The 23,480-nt window shown below is 39.9% G+C and overlaps 1 long non-coding RNA gene across 1 annotated transcript in view; it reads right to left on the bottom strand.

The window, feature by feature from the left end:
* Nucleotides 1–20,441: 20,441 nt before the first annotated feature.
* The window catches only part of LOC122983846, a 372,841-nt gene continuing 369,802 nt past the window's right edge, over nucleotides 20,442–23,480 (bottom strand). Inside the window, exon 4 of the long non-coding RNA XR_006403776.1 lies at nucleotides 20,442–20,493. This is a non-coding gene — a long non-coding RNA (uncharacterized LOC122983846). The remainder of the gene's footprint in view (nucleotides 20,494–23,480) is intronic.

The following is a 23,480-nucleotide window of genomic DNA, read 5'->3' on the forward strand; positions in this document are numbered from 1 at the left end:
CAACAGTAAAGCCGTGCGACAGCACGCCACGTTACTAGCTTCTTGGGGGAAAAACATAACGAGGGGCGCGCAAAATAAAATAAAAGAACCTAACAATAACAGAAACCACCTAATGAAACTAAAGGCTAATACTACAAACAAAAAGAAATAACGATAATAAAGCAAACTAAGCTATTCTATCAACAAAGCAGCCACGGCAAAAACAAAGTGTAGAGAAACTAAGCTAAACCAAACAAAACAGAATTAAACAAAACAAAACAAAAACTAAACAAAGCAAAACAAAACAGCCATGGCAGTCAGTATCTACAAAAGAAAACAAGTTAAATCATTAACACACTGTCAAACAAATGCATAATATAAGCAAACATATCAATATTTACCTCTCCTATGCGTGTATTGCGCAATAATCAGGCAGAAGGCTCAACAAGTGGGAGCAGGGGGTTGCTAGAGGACGGGATGGTGAATAAAACAATGTAAAACACACAGCATCGCTTCCTCAACTCACGAACTGAAACTACTACCTACCAGAGCATTATCTTGCTGAACAGCCACAACCTGTCGCACAAGGGGCCAGAGCAGAACAGCAGCATACTGGGTCTTTTCAGTATAGCTTATATACATGGATGTATTATAAGAGCTGGCTACCGGACTAAAATTGGCGCCCATTCAGTCCTATAGGAATTGCTCGCCTGGTGCATACGCCAAAAAAAGTTTCTAGCTTCTGGGTTTGCTTCTACGTTTTGCGGCCTACTGAATATGCACAGTGGTGTTTCCCCTGCCCCACCCTCGAGTTCGCGCTATGCCCATAGACTTTACATTGTGATGACGTCACAGATTTTTAAATCGCTTTTCTCAGCTTGAGGAAAGTTTTAGAAATATAAAACCTCCATGAATCAAAAGTTCATAATAGAAAGAGTCATAATTGACATTGTTTGCAGTTCGAGGTGTCCTGTCAACAGTTTTACAGATGTTACAGATGTTTTACAATGGTGGTCTATGGGGAAAATCCTTTTTGGGCCGCAGGGGGATTTTTCACTGCAATACTGCGGGTGGCCACTGGGAAAAATTGGCTGCAAGGCTGAGCGGCAGCGCCCTATCCAGTTTTTATTATACATCCATGCTTATATATTATATCAAACAAATTGACAACCAGGAAATGGGTGGTGCTATGGCCTGTCTAGCCCTACGGTAGCCAGGGAGGGACATTTGCCGGCTACACAAGCCTAGCCTTCCCTATAGCCTAAATATATTTTAATGAATGTTGTTTTTAACACTACACACATCAAGACAATATAGTAAGTACCTGAACAAAAGAAGAAAAAAGAAAAAAAAAGAGAAAAAAACAATGAAAAAGCCTAAAATGTTTTAAATTGTGAATTGTTCAGATCCATGTTTTGGCTTCTCCCTCACTGCTTTTGTTTGCGCCAAGCGGGTAGCTTCTGGTTTGAAAAATTAAGCCAATGCGAAGTGCCTTAAACCTGCGTTCTTTCTAATGGCCCGCAGGGGGCGACTCCACTGGCGGAAAAAAGAAGTCTGATTGTATGGAAGTCTATGAGAAAATGAACCAACTTCTCACTTGATTTATTACCTCAGTAAACAATTTCCTAATGAGTTTATGGTCTCAATCACTAGTATCAAGTCTTCTTCAATGTATCATGATGTTCATTTTGTAAATTATGGCCCCATGTAGAGTAAAATAGATGATAAATCAGCATATGCTTTAGGATGTGGCTACGTTGTGATTGACAAGTTGCTACCACGGTGATTGTGTTGATTGCATAATGTAACCATGGCGTAACCATATTCAGTATAGGCGTAGCTGCTGCTGTTTCACAGTATGTTTTCAGTTCATGAAAGCTGTAACATTTTGGTCACCTAAAAAAAAGTCTTGTTCAGAGTTTGATTGTGATTAAAGACCCATCAATGAGTCTGATGTTCAGTTTTTCCAGTGAGTACATTTTGTTTTAATGGTTTTAGGCCTGTTTTTTACTAGGGGAAATTAGCATTGGCATTAGCATTATCACTGTTATTGTAGAGATTGTAAATGCACCGTGCTAACCAAGCTATGGTCAGCATCACCCTCTCATCCAATATGGTCACTTCTGGCTCCAAAAATCAAACATGGTGACAGTCAAATCCAAGATGGTGATGGTCAAATTGTTACATTCAAGGCTTCAAAATGGCAGTTCACAAACCAATGGGTGACGTCACTGTGACTACGTCCATATTATTTACAGGTTATGGTTTGCGCATTGCTGTGTTTCTTGGCACATTACCAGCATGCTCTTGTGCGTACATGTGTGTCCTCATGCACATGCACATAAAAAACAAGAATGGGGACCCACTTCAAAAACATTGTTCTATAAAACTTCACAGGATACCTTTAACTAAACTTAGCTGTTTTTCTGGACTGGTCACTTTAATGGCCTGAGCCACCTGAACTCTCAAGTTCATTTACCAAAAGCCGCCTCCAATTATTGAATGCAGTTTTGTGTTCTTCTCCATTCATCAGTCCCCTTTGAGACTGCTGCTTTTGAAAAACCCAGGCGCTCTATGGTGTTGTAGGTGCTCAAACCTGCCCTCCACCTTTACAACAACCACCATCCAGCCTTTTTCAGTGTGTTACATCACACCTTAAAGCTATTCTAGATAACCCATTCACATGCAAAGCAAGAGTGGAAATGCAGTTGTTGGTGCATGTACTTTTATATATAGCGACACATGCAAATAGATAGACAGGGTTCACTTCTCCACAGGCAGGGTTTATATTATCTAGTCACTGATGAATCAGAGTAGTATTTTCTAGTATTTTGCCATGACAGGAGGGACTGGGGGAATGGGTGATGGGTAGAGGTAGGACTTGAGGTGCAAAGAAGATGAGTGTTAATGAGGTGAAGGAGCATTAGTGAGAGAAAGCTGAGATTACTTTTTCAAATTTACACCTGTGGCCCAGAGTACAACTGAATACAGAGCTGTCATATGGACAATGAAACAGCTTTGTTGTACTCTGCTGTTCTTTGCTAAACAAGACTGGATTTTTCCTATCTAATCCTGGCTAATCCAAATGATGTGAAAGACTCAGTGCCACCACACTGGTGACTCAAAGCCAGCTAAACAGATTCATGAGCTAAACGCATAAACGAGTGTGCCACAATGAATCCTGATATCTATTTACAGTTTGTTGTATTATGTTCTGTGCAAATATCTCTGCAGCTTATTGAAAACTTGTTGCATTTGTTTTGTATTTCTGCTGTACATAAGTCACAACCTGTCACATCCAAATGTGTCAATTTCAGAATTCTGAGCTTGGTGGAAATGCAAAGCTGATAGAATGTAGAGCTACTCTCCAACTTTACAGCTCAAACTTCTCCATCATTGACCAAACTCATCCTTGACTCTGTGCTGATAATGGCAACTTTTCCAACTGTTCTTCAATCACTCTCCCCGCAGTCAACTCTTGGTTTTACAGCCATTATGCTAATAGCGAACTGTTGATTGAGTCTAATTAGATAAGTATCTGAAAATGAGTCACATTCTTGTACTTTGGACTGGGACCAGCCAGTCCTCTTTACCAGCAACGCCTGCCTGCAGTGAATCTCTAACCAACAGCAGAGGGAGGATGAATGATGCCTCAGGGCTGTTAGCCATTTTATTGCAAAAGACCTGCACCCTTTCTAAACAGTAGAGTCTTAGGCCATATTCAGTCCAAATCAGGCGGTGGGGCCCACTACTGCAGGGTTGAGCGGAGGTGTGTAGGCGTGTTTGTGCTCTAGAACATAACTGCTGTAAAACAATCAGAAAATAATGTTTTATTGATCTGATTCACCAGCTTTCTCACTACCAGTCCTCCCTCTTCATTCACTCTCCAGCTTGCTCCACCACAGCTGCTCTCTCTCACGCTGGCACTCTCAGCTCTCTCTCTATTTCTCTTGTCTTTTTAAAAATGAATCAGGAAGCTGACAGCGAAGTCTTTCTTTACTTTTAACGTTATCAAATGAATAGAAATGTCCTTCCCTCCTCCTAGTAGTGTCTTTGCACTCCCTCATGGCAGAGTTGTACAGCTTTGATCAGTCTGTTCTCTGGCTGTGATTGGCCACTGCAGCCTTCAGTCGCAGTGACGTTGGGTTGCGTTTCTCCAAAAGACTTTGGCTCAACTTTCTGGCCACAGTCAATACATCTGGTGTTAATTAGTCTACATGTTAAAAAGATAGACTAATGATGTTACAAAAAGGTTTACAATAAATAAATGTATATACATAATTATTGGTTATCATTATTGTCCCTTGAATTTCATTTCGGTGCATCTCTAGTTCACTTCCCAATTGGCATATCCTGGTTACTGTACTATGTTTGATGGGTGGACTTGGCACTACCAAACACAACTTGTGAATTTAAGCTGTAATACATTATGTTTTGTCAGTCATTTTAAGTGGCTAGTAATTGCTGATCATAAAAAACCAAAGTCTAATCAAACAATTACCTGATCCTAATCAGTAGGAAGCTAGCTATACATCACTGAGAGACAATGGCAGCACTGTTATTTGTTTGTTGAAATGCTTGAAATAAACTATAGTGGCAAAGTAAGAAAACTTTATTCTTATAGTAGATAGTTTCAAGGTGTGGAAGGGTATATAATGGAAATATAATACCATGCAATAAAAGTTTCAGGGATTGGTCAAACATGGTGAATTCAAACTAAATAAATAAATTTAACATACAATTATTTGTAGTAGTACATTATAAAAGTGACAGTCTATACAAGTAAATGTAATGTAAATGACATGGATCGATCAGGGGTTCTCAGCCTTTTGTGACCTGAGGCCTTCTTCTGATTGTTTAAAAAAATCCAAGGACCGCCTTCCCAAATAAATGAAAAACAGTTAACAGCTGACTGTTACTACAGCTAACTTTCTGGGGAAGACCTGGTCTGATTAGGTGAAACAGCATACACCCTAGTTTGGATGGAGCTGCTCTTGTATCTAGAAATATGGCTGAGTTTATTAGTAGAAACAAAACCATGACAACTCAGAGTTGAGCTGCAGTCCTACATGCTTCTCTGTGCCTCCATTAGAGTAGTTACCCACCCAAAACCACATAGAAACTGTGTCTGTCCCCTGACCACTTAAATCAATTAAATCTAAACAGAGGAGTTATTCATAAAAATCTAATAAAAATTAACAGCACTACTGCAATAGTACAAAAAATTAGGTTGAATTAAATGTGGACTCTCAAACATTAGATCTCTGTCATCTGAAGTGGTATTAATGAACGATTTAATCTCAGATTATCATATTGATATATTTTGTCTTACTGAAACCTATGTGTCATGAAGGATATGTTAGCCTAAATGAATCCACTCCCCCCCAGTCAAATTAATACTCACATTCCTCGAGACACTGGCCGAGGAGATGAAGATGCAGCCATTTTTAACTCAAGCTTAATAATCAACCCTAGACCTAAACTTAGTCTTTCTCACCCAATTTGGAAAATTTTACAGCCATTTCTATTTGTTATAGTTTACTGTCCTCCTGGCCCATACTCTGAATTTTTATCTGAATTCTCAGAGTTTTTATCAAACTTAGTCCGTAGTACAGACAAAGTAATTATAGTAGGTGATTTAATATTCATGTGGATGTCAATAATGATAGTCTTAGCACTGCGTTTAATCTCATTATTAGACTCCATTGGCTTCTCTCAGAGTGTAAATAAACCCACTCACTGTCTTAACTACACCCTCAACCTTATTCTGACATATGGCATGGATATTTAACATTTAATAGTTTTTCCACAATATCCTATTTTATCAGACCATTACTTAATAACTTTTGAATTCCTATCACTGGACTACATACCTTTAGACAAAAATGTATTCACTAGATGTCTGTAGCTAAATTTAAGGAAGCTATTCCATCAGCATTCAATTTCATGCCATATCTCAATACAACAGAGGACTCTCATGCTAACTATAGTCTCTCTGAAATTGATCATCTCATTGGTAGTGCTGCAGTCTCATTGCGAATGACACTTGACTCCATCGCTCTTTAAAAAAGAAGATAAGAAAACAAAAGAGGTTAGCCCCATGGTATAAAGCCCAAACATGCAAATTAAAGCAAACATTGTGAAAATTTGAAAGGATGTGGCATTCCAACAAACCAGAAGAAGCTCACTTAGTCTGGCAAGACAGTTTTAAAACATATACGAAGGCCCTCAGTCAAGCCAGAGCTGCCTATTACTCATCATTAATAGAGGAGAATAAAAACAGCCCTTGATTCCTTTTCAGCACTTTGGCCAGACTGACTGTGAGGGAACTGGCAAGCATCCCCCTCACTAGGGTGAAAAAACAAAAAAAAAAACATTTTTGTTATGTTGTGCTTTTATTTGGGAACCCTTACTAATCACTCTCTCTTTGAGGTCTACTTCTGGGGGGCATGTTTTCATGGAGTGCACACGTGAGAATGCAGCAACAGGACTCCAGCAGGTGTCAATTACCTTGTTAGGCTGAACCAAGTGGTCAGGAAAGAGAGAGGGGAGTGGGTAGAGGATTTTTTGTACAGGCTTTTGTTCTGTATTTCTTCAGTTTATTATGTATATTATTTAATCTGTATTAGGCAAGGGTCATTTATATTTTGTGTATGTAAATATCAGTAAGGTTAAATTTTGTAAATATGTATTCTGTAGTAAAGTTGTTTTGTTATTTCAGTAAACTTTAAGTTAGTGAATAATATCCTGTGTCTCACTTGTCTTTCAGCTGGTATTAACGTAAAAAATTCAAAGGTGTTATTAACATATGGACATTAGACTTTTAATGATAATAGTACTTGTTTGTAATTTATTTTGAAATTCTTTTATGTGGTAAATGGTGGAAGTCCACAGCAATCTGTGTCTCTCTCAGTCAGAGATGTAACAGAGAGAAGCAGGTACGCAGATGCAGTGTCCAGATATCCGGTACGAGGTTGGTGTATGAATGCAGGGAACTGAGAGTACTGTAAAATGTAATATGTTGCGATTTTGCTGTGCTGTTTTTGTAGAGTTGAGCAGATTTTTCTTTGATGTTGATGCTGTTAGCAGGCTGCACTGTTCGCGTGCTGATACCCAAAGCATTATGGGAAATGTTTTTGTTCTAGAAACCGCATACAATGTTTGTTTGTATTATTAACTGAAATATTTATGTTGGTATTATATCCTGCAGTGTAAAGAAGGTGGGTGGGACAGATTTTATTTATTTATTTTCATAATTTTATGTTGTTTTATAAACCCTCAGAGACACCTGTCCAGGAGGGGTTCCTTGATGTTTATTGCCCCTGTGCACTCTGTGTTACTGCAGATATGCCATAAATTAGTTTCTACCTCTGGTTAAGTTGTTACCTCTGGTTATGTGTACAATGTATGTACTGTATACTGTAGAGTCAGTCGGAGATGTAACCGAGAGAAGCAGAGAGAGACACCTGTCCATGAGGGGTGCCTTGATGTTTATTGTCCCTGTGCACAATATTTGTAAAAAAAATTTGGGAATTTTTACAGGGATCTGCAGCAACACAGAGAGAGAGAGCGGTTGTGTTGCTGTGGTTTTGTGACTCTGTTACAATTCTAAATGTATGTTGGGAGAGTTCAGGAGTCCCTCACTGTATGATGGTATTGGTAGAGACTATGGGTAGTTATGCCAGGTGGGAAAACAGTGTAGGATGTTGGGTGGGGGGGGGGGGGGGGGGGTTTCACCTCACTGCTTTTCACCTCAATCCTGCTGACTTTCATCCTGGTTGTAAGAGTTTACCACCATCAAAACCTTACACTGACAAAGAGTCAGAATTCTATTGATACATGTAGTCAGAATTCTATTGATACATGTATTCCTGTAGCTCTCAGTAGTAATGACTTCATGAGCTTCTTTAATGATAAAATTCCAACTATTAGAGACAAAATTCATCACCGTCTGCCCTCAACAGGTACCCAAACATAGCAACCTTAGAAACAGCTGTAAAACCTGATATATATTTAGACTGTTTTTCTCCAATCGATAATAATAATCAATAATGATAATAATTTCAACGATTTCCTCATCTAAACCATCAACCTCTCTTTGACCCCATCTCAACTAAGTGTGCTTAAGGAGGTCTTACCCTTAGCACTTCTTTACTAGATATGATCAGTTTGTCTTTAGTAGCAGGCTGTGTATCACAGTTCTTTAAAGTAGCTGTAATTAAACCTCTTCATAAAAAGCCTGACCTTGATTCAAGCGTTTTAGGCAACTATATCTAGCCCTCCCTTTCTGTTTCTCTCCTTGAGAAAGCAGTTGACAATGAGTTGTGTGACTTTCTACATAACAATAGTTTCTTTGAGATTTTTCAGTTAGGATATAGAGCGCATCGTTGCACAGAGACAGCACTGGTGAAACTAACATATGACATCCTAATTGCATCGGACAAAGGACTTCTCTCTGTACTTGTCTTGTTAGACCATAGTGCTGCATTTGACACCACTGACCATCACATCCTATTACAGCAACTGGAACATTTAAATGCAGGAGCTGCATTAAGCTGGTTTAAGTCCTATTTATCAGATTGATTTTAGTTTGTACTCCTGAACAATGAATCCTCCATGCGTGCAAAAGTTAGACATGGAGTTCTGCAAGGTTCTGTGCTTGGACCAATACTATTCACCTTATGTATGCTTCCTTTAGGTAATATTATTTGGACACACTCCATAAATTATCATTGTTATGCAAATCAGGCAAATCCTGTCTCAAAAAGATGCAGAAAAACTAGTCCACGCATTTGTTACTTCTAGGCTGGATTATTGTAATTCCTCATCAGGCTGCCCTAAAAAGACTCTCCACCTGGTCCAAAATGCAGCTGTACATGTACTGACAAAAACTAGGAAAAGAAATCATAGTTCTCACATTTTAGCTTCGCTGCACTGACTTCTTTAAAATCCAGAATAGAATTTAAAATCTTTCTTCTCACCTACAAAGCTCTTAATGGTCAGGCACCATCATATCTTACAGAGCTCATAGTACCCTATTACCCCACTAGAACACTGCACTCCCAGGCTGCACGCTTACTTCTGGTTCCTAGAATCTCCAAAAGTAGAATGGGAGGCAGAGCCTTTAGCTGGAACCATCTACCCGTTTGGGTCCAAGGGGAAGACATCCTCTCTACGTTTAAGAGTAGGCTTAAAACTTTCCTTTCCAGTAAAGCTTATAGTTAGGGCCAGCCAGGCTTGCCTTGGACCACCCCCTAGTTATGCTGTTATAGGCCCAGACTGCCAGGGGACCTCCCATGGTGCACTGAGCTCCTCTCTCCTTCTCCCCCTCTCCATCTGTGCGCATTCATGTACCATTAATGCATGTTACTAACTTGGCTTCTTCTTCGGAGTTTTTGTGCTTTCTTGTGTCACAGGTTCCTCTGGATCATGATCATGGACCGCCTGGTTATGGATCTCGAGCCTCCATGGGTCATGGTTGCTGCCATGGTCCTGCTTGATATCCATGCTTTTCTATTATTATTATTAGTAGTAGTAGTAGTATTAGTAGTAGTAATTTCTATTATTATTATTATTATTATTATTATTATTATTATTATTATTATTATTATTATTATTATTATTATTATTATTGTTGTTGTTCCTGTGCCTCTCTATCATTTTCTCTCCCCCTCTCCCCTTCCCTCTTTCTCTTTCAACCTAACCTGCCAAGGCAGATTAAAGGGGAGTTTTTCCTTGCCACTGTCAGCAAGTGCTTGCTCATGGGGGAATGTTGGGTCTCTGTAAAATAGAGAGACCCAGAGACAGTGATTTGGAGCTATATAAATAGAACTGAATTGAATTAATGTGGCACTAACTCAGCTAGTCTGATACTGAAAGGGAGTTTGCATGATCCTCCTTCATCCTGACCCTGGACGAGGGTACTTTTAACAAGACAAAGAGTCTACAGTAATGCTAGCAGCTGTTAGTGTGACTACTTGGGCATAGCAGTGCGTTGAAATAAATGCTAATGTCAGCATGCTAACTTGATTACAATGACAATGTCAACATGTTTAGCAGTGATAATGATTACCATGTTAGTCAGCTTAGATTAGTATGTTTGTATGCTAACATTTGCTAATTATCACTTAACACAACATAGGGCTAAGGCTGATGTGAATGTCATTAGTTTTGCAGGTATATGGTCATAAACCAAAGTACTGGACAAACTAATTTGACCTGATAGTGACGCTACAGAAAAACATAAGGGACCACTACTGTTATTACAGTTCATCACCAGATTTACGGTAGCCCATCCAATATTTGTATATTTCACACCAAAAAGTAGTAACCATTCGGTAGCCGAATGGTTACTGCGCATGCCACATAACCGCAATGTCCCTGGTTCAATTTCTATGAACCTTTGTTGCATGCCATACCCATCTCTCTCTCCCCTTGTTTCATGTCTGCCTTTTCACTGCACATTATCCAACAACAAGGCAAAAAAGTCAACCTCATGATGGCAAGAAATGAAAAGACGTGGGATCACCAAAGTCAGTAGGATTCATCCTATGGGGACCATGTGTGTCTTGAACAAAATTTATGTTTTTAATGTATTTTGGGGCATTACATGCCTTTATTGGACAGTTGACAATCAAGAAATTACAGTATGGGGAATGACATGCAGCAAAGGTCCTTGGCCTGATGTGAACTGGGGCCATTGCGGTTTATGGTCTGTACCTATGGCCCCTCAGGCCAGTCACCCCAGTAAAATGTCATGGTATTCCATCCAATAGTTGCTGAGATATTTCAACCTGGACCAAAGTGGTGTACCAATCGACAGACCAATCATTTTTAAAACTTAGTCTTTGGAGTTAGTAAAATCAGACCTTGGTAGTATTAGCAGTCATAGCATCCATAGTTTCCAAAAATGAACCAATCAACTGACAATCAAATCAAAGAGGTCTAGACACATTCATGAAGAGAGGCAGAGCAATACTTTCAATATTACATACTCTCCATAACACATCACACTGTACGTCTCTAGAATACAAGCAGACAGTTTTTCCTTCCTCTATTGATTTATTTATAGTGAGATTTATTCATTTATGATTTCTGGTTCCTCAATGCAATGTGTTGTCTGTGAAGGTGCAGCCCCTGTCTGCTCTGTTCACATGGAAGGCTGTAATAAATGGGAGAAAGCTGTCACCTCTTGGGATGGGTGGAGGACTTTGGGAGGTGATGACATGCCTGGACCCTGGCTGTGGCTTACAGGAAATATCAACACAGTTCCACTAGAATGCATTCAGTCCTCATTTATCTACTAAGTGAAAAGAAAGGCAGGTGAGAGAGGGAAGGGAGAGATAGAGATGGTACGAACAAAAGCAGAGACAGGCAGAGAGAGGAGAAATAGGACAGTTCTGCATGAATACAAATGGAGGAGGTGTATGAAAGGGTCAGGCAGAGCAGTGGCTGGTGGTGGGTAGTGAGTCACAGAGGAGGCCGCTACATTAATTTAAATGTTTTCAGCACATTCATATGCATCAGTGGACATAAAGCAGACATGGGTGAGGCCACAGGAAAATCCAGAGGGAGACAGACAACATAAATGAAGGTAAGGAGGAAGCTCTGGTTTGGTTTTTAATGAGGAGCGGGGAATCCTATTAGGCAGATAAGATGGACGCCCCTCTCATAAAACAGCAATTCACCAGTCTCCCTGAAGAGCTCTTTATGAGTGCTGCTCATATTATTAACAAGAGCGGGGTAGGGATGAAGGCTGCAGCCTGCAGCCTTACCCATGAGGCTGTTGGAGGACAAACCCAGCCCCTCATCTCTCCCCCTCCTCTATATCTCTGCCTCAGAGGTATCAGACATCAGGAGGCTAGCTCTCTTTTGTCTGTCGCTGCATTTAGACAGATCTCTCCCCTTCATTCCTCCTCCTGAGGTTTCATCTGAACCTTTTAGCAGTCGAGCCCTGAGGTGTATTAGGTTTCCCTCTGCTCTTCTTTTTTAAAATTCTTTTTATTGGACAGCGGACACTGGCAAAAGAGTGTGAGTGTGGGAGAGAGGAGGACATAAGTGCATTGCATGACCCTTACAGTATGTCATTCGTGTGGAATTTATACATGAAGCCTGGATTTTGTTTTATTGTTCACCTGAATTTTTTTGTTGCTTAGTACAGACTCACTAAAGGGAAAATCTGAAACAATTATAGAAACAGAAGAAATGCAGATGCATTGATACATGGCATGACAGGGTTGAATAGAGTAATGTGTTGGGTGTGTGTGATCTGCTGTGGACTTAACAACTGAACAAAGACTTTTTATAAACGGTGTGTCTCAGTCCACTTCCAATCAGACTCCAGTGAGGTACGTTTGTGGTGTGAAAGCATGAAAGCAAAACAGACCGACCACAATACACGCCTATGATAAATATGTGATTTTAGCATTCATAAGTACTGCTACTCAGGCCATCTGCTGAGGAAGTGAATTGTACAAATAATAATGCTCAAACATCTGGAAACCATAGTAACAAATTTGTGCATAAGCATGTGCATGCAGGGATTTTCCCTAATAAAATAGTGAAAAGCAGTTAAAACAGAGATGTACTGTATTTTAGCAGTTACTCATTAATCAGTTTTCATTTCATCTCTGTTTGTGTGGTGGCCACACCACATGTGAGCACTAAGTGTTAGTAGTTTTCTTTTTAACACTTAACATACAAACATTTCAAATAATCACAGTACACATAGTCTTTTGTTTTTATACAGCACACACTTTATTATTGACAGTTTGTTTGCTAATTTGAGTGCACACATTTTGGTTAACATTCTGTCTTTAATATATCTTGCTTGTATTAAATCATGCTTTACCTTTGTCTTTTTTTTCAGGGATCTAGCAAGTCCTCCCTCTGGCCAAAAGAGTCGGCGCCGGTAAAAATGGCCTCTTACGCCTGGGACACACTGGATGCATGAGCAGTTTGTGTGCTTTGCCTTTCGGGATCCAGTTAACTTTAATTACTTTAAGACTTTTATTTTTCTTGGTTTGGATAGTTAGTTTGGTTGTAAATAGTTTATTGATTTAAATCTTTGTTGAGATTAAGGTAAATTTGTAATGTAGAGTTAATTGTTTGTTCCTGCCCCCCTTGTGTGTATCTGTAGGCTAGCCTGTGTGTATATAAACTCCCCTGTGTCATTTGTCAGGTCTGTTATGCTGAGCTCAGTTTAGGTCGCTGTTTGTTTAGGTGACCTCAGTTTTAGTTAAGGGCCCTAGTTTTTTAAATTACTTTCTTCTAATTTTCCTATTTTTGTATTTTGAAAAAAAAATTGTTAAGTTGAAATTAAGTTGTTAGTAAATTACTTTTTTTGCTTTATACACCTGGTGTTCTCAAGTCTTACTGCTTGGTCCCTGACAGTTTGGGTGACAATCACGGATGAAGGGGTGGAAAATTACAAGCAATCACTGTTTCTTTTACCTATTTTGGACAACAAGGAACCAGGACCGGATTGTGCTCAAGCTGATTGCAGCCGCAGTTATAGGTAACACAAAGTCACTGTATTTAAATGGCAAATGGACTGCATTTATATAGAGCTTTTCTAGTCCACTGACCACTGAAAGCACTTTACAACACATGCCAGCATTCACCTATTCACACACACATTCATACACTGATAGCAGAGGCTGCCGTGCAAGGTGCCAGTCGGCTCATCGGGAGCGATATAGCACTTTATTGTGTTTTTAATGCTCACTCACCCATTCACACACACAATCACTTTATCACTTTGCGATTTGAGGTTCAGTATCTTGCCAAAGGACACCTTGACATGTGGATTGGAGGAGCCGGGATCGAACCACCAACCCTCTGATCAGTGGATGACCAACTTCCTGAGCCACAGCCATGATTTCAGAGTTGGCAAAGTCTGATATAATATTCTGACAGAAAACAAAGTTAGGTTTACCAAAGCACCGCGAAGTTTGTTGCAGCGCAGACTTTTCTGTTCTGTCTCCATTCTCACTGATGTTCACTGGTCAATGCTGCAAAGCCTCTCCGGCTGCAGCACCTCTCTTTCGGCTGCTGTTACAGCTACTATGGTTGCTTTCTACACTCTATTGTGTCTGATCCCACAGCACTATATTTTGCCTCATAAGTTGTAGTAGTACAACCACATCTCTGCTCCAACATTATATTATAAAGCTAGTTGTTTGTTTGTGTTAGATTCAGCACCTGAGGCTCAAAATTCTCTGGTTCATTGTCAGCAGAATCACAGAGAAACTCAGCACTGTGAAGTTTGTGTGTCAGGCTGCGGCCGTGATGCCGCTCCGGTGGTCGCTTCCTCTTCCACACTTTGTTTTGTCTGATTTTACAGCACAATATTCGGCCTTGTATCATGAAACTAGTTTTCTTCCAAATTTGCTGATATTTTAAAGTATTTAGTGGTATGTTATCTTAGTGTCTGCTTTTCCCTATTGCTTGCATATCATGGTAGAGTGTTTTGGGAGACCTTTGACCGTCCTTGAAGGCACCACTATAGAAAAATAAGAGGTGGAGACTAGAAATCCAAGCTGAAATAGCTGTAGTTCCTCCTTGCCCCCAACTACATTTCTGTACACATCAAATTATGGCGCTTGTGCTGGAAGAACAGGTTTTGCAGCAGCGCCCCAGAGACACAGAGAACATTAACAGTAACTGTTGTTGTTTTTCACCCTATATCCTTTATTCAGATAGCTAGAGATAAGGTTGAAAATCGATGAAGTGGTCCTTTAGGTGGGCAAAAGCTACTTGATTTTATAGGATGGGCTGTGATTGCTTCAAATTTTGTGATGGCTTCATTGGTTAGATTGTATGTTGATTCCTAATGCGAGATGAGGTCACCATTAAAGACTCAGTTTTCCATAGAGTGACAGTATCCATTTCATGGTGTCTTTAACCTACTCATGCTCTGCCCTCAGACATTTGGCTGTGATCAGGAGTGTAGAGTATAGACCATATCCCCATTTCCTAAAATCTAAAGGAACTTTTACACACACCTACTGGGGCATTTATACAGACTTTACAGGGGTGAGTGCACTTACTCGTACTTTTTCTCTTGGAAACTGCTTGGTTCCTTCTCCTTCACATTATGGTATCCTCCAAGGAAGCACAATGCCGCAATTAAACCACCACAATGACAATAACATGTTTAATGATTTACCACAGAGGTAGGTAGCTATCAGACCAGCAATTTTTCTGATGAAGATAAGTCAGAAGGTTAGATGCTGAACCACGAGCACACCCCCATATATTACTTTCTGTCTCTTCTCTACTTTGTTCAGTTTCTCAGGAAATACTTGTTGACCAGAATTACTTGTTGCTGGGCTTGTGTGAGGCTGAAGAAATTATTAGCTGTAATGAAACTGAGCTACCAAATGTCAGCCTCTGTCCACATAACAGTGTCATTGAGCGCTGACTGTCTCACTGGAATCCTGTTTATTTCCCTGGACAGCAAATAAGGCAGGCAGGAAGTGGCTGTAAAATGGCCCCTTTGTTTTTATATGAAGCTTGGAGGTGAGCCTCAGTCATAGCTGCCCAGGGGCTACTAAAACCAGAGCGTCTGGCGTTTCAACACCCCCGCGTCTGACTCAGACCAACAAATCCATGCTTGACAGACTACTGTATGCTGACAGGATCTGGATGTTCAGAACTCACCATGTATAGCGAGATTTCAACTTATGATTTTAACATTGATACATATGTGTAGATGGAGTGTTTACGCCCAGAGGTTTAATCCACTATCTTACACTCTCCCCTGCAGATGCTGCTCCAAACTGCCAAAAATGGGATCACTATAGCTCTAGCAGAGCAGAGGAGGAAAATACAAAACAACTGAAGTGTTACGGAAACCATAGATCAGAGAAGGGTGATGAGGTGCCCAGTGGGTAAGAAAACTCATGACTAACAAAAGTTTTTCCATCCACCTAGTCCTTCAAAAGAGACCGCTTTCCCATTCAAGTGAAGTGGTCTCAGACTTTTGGACCCTACTGTATATTTTGAAGGAAACTGAATGCCAACCTAATTACCATTTTTGGTCAAGAGGACATGTTGTAAACCAACTTATCTGGCAAGTCAAATAATGTTGATACTGAGAGTATCAGTAAAATGTTTACTGATCATGTATTTTATTTGCTTTCTGCCAAAATATGCAATCTAGCAGTCTATTACTATCAGTGATAGTAACTACAGCATGATTAAAATGTTGCATTTTTATGTATAGACACTGGTAGCACTTGGTTAAGGTTACGATCATGGTCTTGGCCAGTCACTTTATTATTATGCTATTACGCTTTCCAACTCTAAAATTTTACTTTTGGACTCCACTAGAGTAGCTCTGCATGATTCACAGTTCGAAAAACTCCTTATTTATCTTAGACTGGTCCTTTATGCCGCCCCTCAGTTCAGCCTGTCTCTAAACAGTCCTAACAGGCCCCCTTCCCGATAAACCCACTCTGTTCTGATTGGCCAGCTTTTCAGAAGCTGCTGAGGGGCTGCCGTATCAAAGTCGTGTTAAGTTACCGCCGATGCAAACTCAACATTCCTGCTTTACCACTTCAAATTGAAAGCTTTTAAATTACAAAATAATGGGAGACTTTTATTGTGAAGAATATACAGGAAGTGAAATGCATTCTGAAGTTGCAGAGCTTCGTTAGCAATGCTAAAAACTGGTTGAAACAACAACACAGCAACGTATTTGTAGCTCTTTGTTCAGTGGATCAGTTAGAAATACTGCATGGAGGAATAATACAAGCAGAAACAGCCACAGTGATGATGATGTTGTGATGTTTGTGACTTTTGTATGGTAACTTGCAATCCCAATGTACGTAATGGTAGATGTTACTGAAGTGACGTTAAATTAATTGTATAGTAACTGACAAACCAGTGCCAGTAGTTGTAGATGTTACTAAAGTGGCATTAGATTAGTTTAGTAACTGGCAAGCTGGTATCAGTAGCTAGATGTTACTAAAGCAATGTTAGAGGTGCCAGTGGGTACAGATGTTAAAGTGACACTATAGTTGTAGTAGTAACTTGCAACCTGGTTCAAGTAACGGTATGCATTACCAAAGTGACATTAGAGACATTAGTTGTATTAAACTTGCAACCCGGTACATGTAATTGCAGGTGTTACTAAGGTGACTAGGGTGACGAGAGATCAGTTTTAACCAGATGTATGTATCAATAAAAGTTGCTGAAGATATGTTGGATTAGTTCTATTAGTAATTTGCAACTCCGTGCAAGTGACGGTAGGCATTACTGAAGTGACATTAAATTAGTTGTATTAGTAACTGGCAACCCAGTGTCTATAGTTGAAACGGCAGGAGGTTTCTAAAGTGTAGCGAGAATAGCTGACTTTTCCCTTCTAAATGAAATTGATGGAGAATAGAATAAGAAATTGGCAACCTGGTGCCACTCACAGAAACCAGAGATACATGGGGGATGGAATAATTAGAGCCTGTTATCGCACTGCCAGTAATGACTTTAAATTGATCATGTAAGAAAAGGGTTGTTGAGGTGAATGAGAGATGATGCAAACCTGGCATCCTGGTGCCAGTGGTTTGTTTACTGGGAAGTTTGTGTAGAGTGAGGAACTTGAAGCTGCTAGAAAGGTTTTGGTGATGTTTGCTGCACATGGCAAAATACAACCTGTCCCCCACCGGGGGGGCTGATGATGCAGGCTGTGGCCGTGGAGGCAGTGTCCAAGTTTTTGATAATGCCATCATGCGGTTAGGCGTGAAGTACGATTTATCTGTTGAGAAATCTGTGACAAAACAGCTAATATCTGGTGCTTTGCAAGCTTGAGCTTATTTCTGAAAAGCTAGACTGAAACTGCATGCACATGATGCACAGAATACGAGACCAAAAGAGGAAGAGGGGGTTAGGTGGTATTTATAGGAATGCTGGAAGTGGTGTAGTTGAAGTGTGGTCCTGCTCCTGAAACTTTGCTGAATAAGCTATAATCGCCATGAAACAGGAAGCTGTTTTTGAAGGGCTAGGGATTCCTGAAAATTCATGTGACTTGGCACACACGTCGAAACTTGATATTTTATATGGGTCTTGAACCTGGGTGTGGCAAAAGTGCCCCCTAAAAAATTTCAAATTAAAAGCACCTTTAAATTTGACATAGATTAATGAAATTTGGTAGGTACATATATCATGTTGTAGGGCCTAAAACCACGAGGTCACACAGAGAAGGCCTACATGTAACCTGTGAGGCCTGACCATAAGGTGCTTTTTCCTTTGTTTCCCCCGAGACAAAGGAATAGCGCCAAAATGCTCTTTACAGACAATGGGAGTCCATTGCAAACTCCATTTCCAAGGATGCTTTGCAATTTTCACACCTCAGCAGGAAACAGTCAACATACAGTCTCTCATTGAATGTGCCTTGAAGCACACACCTTTCCCATGTCACTGAGCTAGGGGTAACTTCTGTTCCTCTGTGAGTCAGCTTGACTAAAGGGGGTACCCCACGCACGTGTTTTTCCCCTAACCGAAGACTCCCCTTGCCGGACGAGACGAGACTTCGCCCATGTTCACCTGAACACAATCCCTGGATCCGAGAGAGACCGCTGCTGCAACCAGCGTCCTCAAATTCCCTTGAGAAGGAAGACACAAAGTTTCTTCAGGAAGATGTGGAACTTCTCTGCCCCGCTCTTCTTCACCGAGTTGACTCTGCTGTTCTCTCCGCCACGCCGCTGAGAGCCAGCTGCCGTGCTTTTCGCTGTCTGCATCTGAGCCAATGACAAAGCCGGACAGAAAGACGGACTACACACACACCCTGCTCGGTTTCTGAAATGACCAAGTAAGAGGCATAAGTCTGGGCAGAGGCAGTGTTAGTTGTGTGTTCTTTTCAGCATCAGCTGCTGTTGTTAAGCATTTAGCTTTTTAGCTTTATTGCTATTGTTTTGTTGTGTGAATTGACAGACTGCTGAGTCCATTTCTCTCTGCTTTACTCTGAGGAGTATTTTAAATTTGCTGCCTGTTTAGTTGTGTTCACCACGCTAGACTGTTTTGTTTTGTGTTTGCTGTGTTTGTGCCACTGTGAGTGAGAAAGTAAGTTGCTTTGTCGATCAGAAACCAGACAACGTGCGTCACAGACTGCCGTCTGTATGTGTGCTCACTGTGGACAAAGGAACCGCTTCTCTCCCTCTCACAATTGTTTTCTCCTCTTCTTCCCTCTCCTTTTGACTTTTCAAAACATACACGCGCGCACACACACATACACGCACTGACATCTTTTTGCACATCTGATGGTAAGATAACGTTGGACAAAGCTTTGCTTTGTCTTTCCTTATCCACCATCAGACATGTGTGTTTTTCACAGAATTGGGTGATTGCAAGAGGCTGACCACCAGGCGGCGCCGTCTTGCTTCTGTCTAACCAAGACACTGCCGTACTCCCGCCATTTGGTTTTTGCGTGAAGTGACTTCCTCCCATAATCACGTCCGCGTCGCAGACCGACAACGTCATCACGTCGGGCCCCATCGCCATCTTGTCGCACACACACACACACACACACACACACACACACACACACACACACACACACACATTCCCCTGCATGTGTCCAACCCTGTACATCGCTGTTGTGTTTTGTTTGGTAGAATTAGATTTTAGAATAGTTGTTTATTGAATGAAGCATTTGTTAACTTTTGCTAAGTTTAATAAACACTGTTATGTCTTTAAAGAGAAGTTCTTTTGTCATTATTGTGTGTAACATATTGTGAAAAGTGGCTGATTGAAGGAGTCAGAGCTCGAATTCACCCTTCTTTGTTCACCCTTGAATGTTGACATCTCTCAGATATTAACATTCTAGGTGAACTCTCATTTATGAGACTACCTTCTTTGGTTATTGGACCCGGTTTCCGGGTGTTGCCCCGTATTTGTTAATTCATATTAATAATTCTATTAATTGTTATAATTAGTTAATTATCTTTGATAATTGATAATTATTGAAAATAATCAACTGTGCTCCTCACAGATCCGACAGTTGGTGCCCGAATTATTGATTAAGGTTAACAATATCTTGATTTCATCATTCATAATTATCTATGATAATTATCTATGATAATTATGAATAATTGCTAATAACCAAACACACTACTGCCCGTCCCAACAATGTCCAGACACACAAAAGAGCCTCTTGGAGCCATACCCTAAATCCAATTAATTTACTGTGCAATTTTTGCCATTTCCAGGTGTATTTAAACAGACTCCTCCTAAAAATTTAATCTGAGCAACTCCAAATTTGGTCGTTGTCATCTAAACACCTTTGTGATGAAAAGTTATCAAACTCATGAGCTTTCATCAAACTCCCTGCATGTGGCAATGTGGCGAATTTCAATGTTTCACAATTCTGAAACAAACTGTTGTAACTTGACTCCTCATCATCAGATCTTACCTAAATTTCACATGTTTGATAAGAGTCCTGGTCTGATGTACTGAAGACATGTACAGGCCAATACTGAATCATAGTAATAGCGCCACCTACTGGCAACAGGAAGTTTTCTTTGTTGTGCATGAAATTTGGTGGGGTCATCATTTTGGGGGGGGGGTTCACCGAACAGGAAGTCAACTATTTTGGATTTTGTGCATCAATTTTCAATTTATGTACAATTGTTTGAGGCTTTTAGAGTGTGCAAAAAGTCACAAAACTTTGTAAGCCTGTACAAACTAGTAAGTCTTTCAATTTGATATCACAAAGGGGCTTGGGTGTGGCACAGCAGCTCTATAGCACCCCCTAATTACTTTTAGTATTTTTGAGGTGCCAGGAATGTGAAAGAACTGAAGTTTCTCTCCCAAAATGCTGGTCTATTCCTTTAAGACACAGATAGAAGCAGGGAGAGCAGATGACCAGTGTGTAGAGATGTGGCAGGGACAGTGTTAATTAAGAAACAGAGAGGCGTGAGGAGGACACAGAGGCCTGAACTAAAGGTTTGTGCTTTCACTAACTCATCACATCTTTAACCAGGACAAAAAAAACGACCCCATGAGAAATATTGCAGGGTAAGGTTATCGCAGTGGCCTTGAAACAGGGAGGACAAATTCTCATTTGATGGATAGTGGAGCGCTCCGCCCCAGGCGTTTACTCAGCCATTTTCTCAGCAGGACTCCCTGAGGCTGAGTGCTGGGGCTGGGAATGACTAGATTAAATGAGGAAGAGCCTGTTGGGTAATGGTTCTCCCATCACTAAGGCAACCTGTGCTCTGCACACCTCATTGAACCCAAATCTGGAGCACCTACTGTGTTTAAGCATATTATCATCATTCACCAGCAATATAGGACAATAGAATCCTGATACTAGAAAGGTATGTGTGTGTGAGCGTGTGAGTGTGTGTGTGTGTATGTGTTAGGGGGGCAGGATTAGAAAGTAATAGAAAGTAATCTGCAGCCACAAAAATTGTTAATAAAGCTTTGAGTGTAATCCAAATGCTTTTGTGGTATATTTAAATCCTCACATACTGCAGGATAGTGTGTTTGTAGCTATCTGTATAATAACAGGAAGAGGCTGGAAATGTGTTTGAAACTGTCTGTCTGTAACTCTTTATTTCTGCCTGATGTGACAAGAGTGTGACTCTATAAAAAGCCAGTGGTGCATTCATCTGCCGTCAATGGATTCTACTGAAGACTCTTTAAAGGGACAGTTCAACATTTTGCCATATCCTGGGAAACTATAGCTGTGTCTATTCAACACACTAATGTGTACTGGTGATGGACACTTTTGCCCCATAATGCAATGTCCAAACCCAAGACATATAGGACCTACTCACAGCTGCAAAACATTACAGTAAATTGTGTAATGGTGGCAAGACTGCTCCAGAGAGGTCTTCAAAGACAAAACGGGAAAATCGAATCTTAAAGCATAAATAAATTTATAAATATTAAAGTCCCCCTTGTAGGAGGACGACCACTTGTTCTTTAATTGTGTTAACTAATCTTTGATTCTTAAGGAAAAAAAGAGACAGGCTCCCTGGATTCCTAAGTTTGTAAGAGCACACCCTTGGCCTGCAGAACTGACCATTGTAACCCTAAATGGGGGTTTGATCAGTGATGCTCAACAGACTCAGAAAGACCTCCTTAGAAACCATTTCGATAAGTTGAAATATGACACGAACTAAAAGCATGAAGGCCACTTGGACTGGAGGAAAACAACTCCCACCTTAGATGGAGGACCGACTCTTATCACCAAAACCATAAACTAACCCACATTCCTGAGGACTATGGGAAGCCTTCCTGCAAATCTGAGGCAAACCTGAAATTCATGTAAATTAAATGTCTAATCATTATGCAGCTTATATCATGTTATTTGTCGTGTAAGTACAAGAAGAATGGTATAACTTTCATATATGTATGACTATCTATTAAAAAGATACAGGACTTAGATTTTATTAACCTCTTATGCTACAGGTAACAATACTACCCTCTATTGATAGGAGTTAAAATCCTTTATGTGAGGAGTTAATGAATGTTTGATAACCATGTATTTGTATTTTAAGTGTTTAACTTGTGATCTATTAACCTCATAGACAATCATATTTTAGTAGTTAAATTAGAGTAGTTGTGTTGAAAGAATGAAGTTTCTGAAGTAATAGGAATGTAAAGATAATGTTAAGTTTAAAGTTTCTTTTATTGTTAAATAGTCACATTGAATGCTTTTACATTATGAAGTAACAGTTATGTTCAACTTATATTTAAATATGTTTCTGAAAGTAATCTAATCACATAAGTGTGCCTAACTTTATTTCCTTTCACTATAGTATTAAACTTTATTTCAGTAGATGGTTTAAGATGTGTAGATAGTTTGAGAAAGTTGAACTATTGAAGGTTGTATGCTTAAACATCATGAAGTGTTAATATGAAGGTTGTTATTAGAAGAACTGACTTATCATGAATCATATAAACTGTTGAACTGTTTCTTGAATGGTTTTAGAAATATGATACAAGCTGACAGGACCATCATTAATAAGAAATATCATGAATGCTTGGACATTATGAAAATAATGTGTTTACAGTTTTAAAGTAAAATAGGCAACAGTGACTTGAAGGGGAAACGTTCACTGTGCTCATTGAAAATCTGATTTTAAGGGGTGGGCCTACAAGCCTGATTTTTGACATCAAAAATAGTTCGGAAGCTAATCCTGGTCCAATATTCAACTTACACAAGTATGATGTGGAAACTTGTGGATATATATATATATATATATGAATGAGAGAGAGAGAATTTTTTAATTTTAAGGATTTCAATGCGGTAAGTATACTTATTTGTGAAAAAAACATGTCAGACACACATGGTTCCAAATTGGAGAAATTGAGTATTTTTAAATGTCTTAATTCTGGAGGGGATCTTTAAATATTTTGCTGTCTGTTTGAAAGGTAGAACTGCCAGTAGCATTCCTAGGTCGCAGTGGTATTGACAATGGACAGTATGTATTGTATCATTTCCTGTTGATTATTATGTATATAAGTGCATAATCATGATCTGTATATAGTATATG

This window comes from Thunnus albacares, chromosome 6 (assembly GCF_914725855.1).
Source record: "Thunnus albacares chromosome 6, fThuAlb1.1, whole genome shotgun sequence".
NCBI classification, from domain to species: domain Eukaryota; kingdom Metazoa; phylum Chordata; class Actinopteri; order Scombriformes; family Scombridae; genus Thunnus; species Thunnus albacares.